Genomic DNA, 6,000 nt, shown 5'->3' with positions numbered 1-6,000 from the left:
ATGTTGGCCAAGACCATGTCACATGACCCTACTTCCATTGTGCAAGAATTTAAATTCCAAGCTTCTACTGGGATGCCCAAGGAAAACATTCCTCCTGTCCATATGGAGTCCCAACAATCGATGCAACTAGGCGTGCTAGATAAGACTCGTAGACGCTACAAAGCTTGAGCCTTCGATAATGCCTATGAGAAGTGGGCACTACATATCCACCAGATTGAGAGGTAGAAGAATATCCACCAACCAGATGTGGTTTTTTTTGTTGGAGATGAGAATTTCTATAGAAGCTATGCAGTCCATTCAGCTTAGTTTTCTAACTTATAAAATTATAGGCAATTTTGAGAGCTCACCTTCTAGCAGAATCTCAAGACTATGGCATAGGAGTAATGTTGAAGAAAAGAGAGCATTCTAAGGGAAATCAGATCAGCAATGATTTAAGTTTGATACAATTCAAATCTAAAATATTGTGTTGCCTTATCGATATATCCTCTTTCCTTGTTTTCAGAAAATGCTCTATATAAATCTTCGTACTCTATATGTATAACATATAGAAGAAAAAGAAAGATGGGTTGATCGATTTCTCTCCATGGATATAGGTCTAAATGACCGAACCATATTATATCTTTGTTCTTTCTTCCTTTTAGCATGGTATCAGAGTCATTCTCTGACCTAATTTCTTTTGGTTTGATTCTACTGCAACGTCTAATCTCTTTGTTGCTACTCTGTTGGATCTTATGAAGTTTGCTTTGTCTTCTTTCTGATAGCCATTATCAATTGGATTTGTTGTATCTGCTGTTTTCTTTTTAACATGTCAAGTCTAAAAAGCATTGCTTCTGCTTCACAACACCAGCAAATATTGTTTCACGAGCAAGCCAACCCTTCTCTGGAAATCACCACCGTCCCTTTGAATGGCTATAACTATTTATCCTTGTCGAAGTCCGTTGCCTTGTTCCTTGAGGGAAAATAAAAAATAGGTCATGTAAATGGTAGAAAACCAAAACCTGCTGAAGACGACCCGAAGCCTGAAGAATGGGAAGCCAATAACCAGCTTGTCATGGCTTGGCTCTTGAATTCCATGGGGCCTCATATTACAATGGGTTTCTTATTCTTAGACTCTACAAAAGGAATTTGGGACACAACAAAGGAAATGTATGGTGAGCAGTTCAATATAGCAAGAACCTATCAGTTGGCTCTTGATATACACTGTCTCAAGAAAGAATATTTGCCCTATAATGAGTATTTGGGATGTCTTCATGGCATGTGAGATGAATACGACTCATGCATTCCACCTATAACTGATGTTTCTTTTCAACGATGGCGGGAGCAGAAAAAGTTTTTTCAAATGCTTGCTAGTTTGGGTCAAGATTACAATTAGGTAAGAAGCCAAATACTCATGTCCTCTGAATTGCCTTCATTAAGCAATGTGTGTGCTACCATTTTGCGAGAAGAATCTCATAGAAAGGTAATGGGGCAAAGATTTGAAAAAATTGACAACACTAGAGTTGCCTTAGTTGTTAAAAGTGAAGAAAATGTGAATACGCAAAAAAATAATAGTGATCATATGTGAAGGGCCGATCAGCTCTATGCAAAAGAAAGAAAGTTGTTTTGTACTTATTGCAAGAAGGAAAACCATACTAGAGACCGGTGCTAGAAGCTCACAAAAAAGCTGATTTTTAAAGGTCATGATAAAAGTGCTAATGTGGCTCTGACTGAATTAAAGGAAGAACCGTTGACCATGGAGAAACTCATGCAAATCTTGAGAGAGTTCACTAAATCTAATAACCGAATCAGGTATGCATTATGCTCATTTGAGTTCATGTTTTATGTCAAAACATAACGATATTGCGTGGGTAGTGGATTCGCGGGCATCTGATCATATGACAGGTTATAAACATTGTTTGATGGATTATAAAGAAAACAAATGGTTTAAACCTGTTTATGCCACTAACGGCACCCATATGCATGTTGAAGGCAAAGGAAAAGTAAAATTTTTTCAGAACTCTGGAGTAGAGAATGTTTTATATATCCCTTCCTTGACTGCAAATTTAATGTCAGTTAGCAAAATAACACATGCTTTAGATTGCTATGCTATATTTTCTGCAATTGAAGTTGTTTTTTAAGATCGGAAGACAAGGAGGATGATTGGTAAAGGAAAGGAATCAAATGGGTTATATATGTTGGACGAGTTCAATAAAACCTTTGTTGAGTTTGATAAAACTTTTTTTGTTGCATCCTATGACAAACATTATCTATGGCATGCTAGACTTGGACATGCCTCTAGTCGTGTGTTGTAAAAGTTAATACCTTCTATGAATTTTTATTGTAATAAATGTGAAGTATGTAAATTCGCAAAAATGACTAGACCTCCTTTTCCAATTTCTGAATTTTTTTTTTCAGCATGCATTTGATATCATTCATTCTAACATCTAGGGACCATCACCTGTAGCCTCTAGAAATGGATTCAAGTACTATGTGATGTTCATTGATGATTTTTCCAAGGTTACATGGATTTATTTTTTGAAAGGCAAGGATGAGGTTTTTTCAAAATTTGAAGATTTTTACAATCTCATACAAACACAATGCAATTGCAAAATAAAAATTTTGTGAACAGATAATGGCAAGGACTATGTGAATAAAAAGTTTATCAACTTCAAAAGAAAACATGGCATGGAACATGAAACTTCTTGTGTCGAAACGCCGCAACAAAATGGCATCGCTGAAAGAAAAAATCGGCACCTATTAGATGTCACCAGGGCTTTATGGTTTCAGATGAATGTTCCTTAAACTTATTGGTGTGATGTTGTGAGTATTGTTGAATATATTATAAACCGTCTACCAATTCCACATATTGACTATAAATCTTCTATTGAAATGTTGAAAGGTAGATATCACTCTATCAATCATACGATGACCTTTGGTTGTGTTGCTTATGTTTGGAATCAACCAATGCACAAAAATAAGTTGGAACATAGAGCAATCAAATGTGTGTTTTTAGGTTACTCCCCATCTCAAAAAGGTTATCGTTGCTTGATGTAAAGAATCAAAGTTCGTATGTTTCAAGAGATGTACACTTTGATGAAGAGAAAGCCTTCTTTGAAACCGAAGGTAGCAGACAAGGGAAGCTTTCAGGTCACACTATAGCTCTTCCTAACATAACTCAGGATGATGTCTTGCCTCATGCATATGACCAGTTTGACAACAATAACTCTAGTCTTGAGAATGTTAGCAACAACAATTCTACCTTTGAAAACACTGATAATGGCAACATTCAAGAAATTGTCCTTCGAAGGTCCAAAAGAGTTACCAGACCTCCAAACAGACTTGATGACTTTGTGGTGTACCAGACATCATCATATCCCATTGAAAGACATGTTCAGTATAATCATTTGCCTAAAAAATATGTTGCTTATCTCACAAAAATCTCTGAAGTACAGGAACCATCTACTTATGAAGAGGCATTATTAAGTCAGGAATGGCGCACGACAATAAAAGAAGAACTCAAAGCCTTAGAGAAGAATGGAACCTGGAAAGTTGTTACAAAGCCCAAGGATAAAAAGATGGTTGGTTGCAAGTGGGTTTATTGTATAAAGTTTAAAAGTGATGGTTCTATTGAGTGGTTCAAGGCTCACCTTGTAGCGAAAGGATATTCTCAAACCCCAAGTATTGACTCCAATTGCAAAAATGAGTACGCTAAGAATTCTCCTCTCTATTGCTAGTAATCTTAACTAGGATCTCTTTCAATTAGATGTAAAAAATGTCTTTTTGCAAGGAGACCTAACTGAGAAAGTTTTCATGAAAATATTGTTAGGTCATCCAAGTAGAGACAATCCTAATGTTGCTTGCAAACTTCAAAAGCTATATATTGGCTTAATCTGTCTCCATGAGCTTGGTATTCAAAGTTAAGTCAAGCACTAGAAAAAATTAAGTTTTTTAAATGTGTTTTTTATAACACTTTATTTGTAAAGAAGGATTCCAACAATATTACTGTGATATTAGTTTATGTTGATGATATCATAGTAACACGAAACAATATAGAAAACATTAACAATGTGAAGACATACTTGCATAAAACCTTTGATATCAAGGATTTGGGAAAATTAAAATATTTTTTTGGAATTGAAATTGCTCATTCAAAGAAAGGGTTGTATTTATCGCAAAGAAAATATGCTATTGATTTATTGACTGAGATAGAAAAAATTGGTGTTAAATTGGCTGAAATGTCCATTGAGGTCAACCACAAATTGGAGAAGGTTGTCAAAGATCTGATTGAGGATATAACTCAATATCAAAAGCTAGTAGGAAAGCTTATTAATTTGACTATAATGTGACCTGATATTGTGTACATTGTTGGAGAGGTAAGCAAATTCATGCATGATCCACAGAAAATTCATCAAGAAGCAGTTGACAGAATGCTTCAATATATGAAAAAGGCTCATGGTCAAGGAATTTGGCTAAAAATAAATGGCCATACGAATGTTTTTTGATATTTGAACGCCGATTGAGTTGGTAGTGCTCTTGATAGAAAATCCACAATTGGTTTTTGCATCTTTGTCGGAGAAAATGTGGTGTTTTGGAAAAGTAAAAGACAAAAGGTGATTTCAAGGTCAAGCGTCAAAGCCAAGTACAGGGCAATGGCAACCACTGCATCTGAGCTCACTTGGACCAAGGCATTTATCGAAGAAATTGGTCTCAAAGTTTATACACCAATGCCATTATATTATGATAATCAAGTCACAATACATATCGCTGCAAATCCTGTGTTCCATGAAAAGACAAAGCACATTGAAATAGACAACCATTATGTTAGAGACAAGGTGCAAAACAAAGAGATTTCTACTCTGTTTATTCTGAGTTAAAGAACAGCTTTATCAAGCTCTTGACAAGTTGGGGTCTCATAATATCTTTGACTCCCAGCTTGAGGGAGAGTGAAGGAAAGAGGGCATTTTGCGAGAAATCAGATCAGCAACTATTTAAGTTTGTTACATTCCAAATCCAAAATATTATGTTGCCTTATCAATATATCTTTTTTCCTTGTTTTAAGAAAATGGTCTGTGTGTACTCTGTATGTATAACGTATAGAAGAAAATGAAAGATGGGCTGATTGATTTTAGGTCTAAAAGACCGAACCACTGTCATATTTCTGTTATTTCTTCTTTTTAGTAAACGTGATGGTGAAAGTTCTGTTCAAATGATGACGGTGTTGGTAGACGGTTCAAATATTGTTCTCTTGCTGGGAGTCAATGAGAACAATAACTACAATGATCACGACTGCCTGCCATACAATCAATCAAGTCGATTCTCCCTGGATGATCATTAGGGATTGAAACGTCACCCATTCTAGTTCTAAACGATGGGGTTCCTCAACTGATCATCATGTAAGTGCAGATGAGTTCAATCAAGTTATCACTATGGCTGGTCTTGTAGAGGTGGATGACCCTTCATGCCGTTTCACTTGGAATAACAAGCAACTTGGTCATAATTTTCGAGCCAACAAACTCGATCATTGTTTTATTAATGACTTTTGGCTTCTAAAATTTCTTGTATCTACACTGACTGCCCTCCCTAAGTCGATGTCTGATCATAATGCATTGTCGTTCATGGCCAACCACTGTACTACTGCCCCTCGCCCTTTGAAGTTATATATCCTCATAGGCCACCCTTCCGGAATGTGATGAAGTTGTGGGGAGAGCTTGGACTACACGGGTGCAGGGGTGCCCTATGTACAACGTAGTAACCATCTCAGGGAATGGTAAAAACAAGCTATAGGAAACCTGCAGGTTAGGAAAGATCAAATTGGTTAAGATATTTCTAAGCTACAACATCGTGGACTTTGGAAGCCTTACAGCCATCGAGAAAGAATATGTCGATTTGATAGATATTCTTGGTACTGAGGAATCGAATTGGCGGCAAAGAGTAAGATGCAGATGGCTCAAAGAGGGCACTGCAATACTCACTTCTTCACCAACAGAAATATGCAGCAGAAGCAAATCCAATGGCTGCAAA

Source organism: Nuphar pumila, chromosome 3, assembly GCF_984573655.1.
Source record: "Nuphar pumila chromosome 3, dmNupPumi1.hap1.1, whole genome shotgun sequence".
Classification (NCBI taxonomy): Eukaryota; Viridiplantae; Streptophyta; class Magnoliopsida; order Nymphaeales; family Nymphaeaceae; genus Nuphar; species Nuphar pumila.
Note: the sequence above shows the minus strand (reverse complement) of the source record.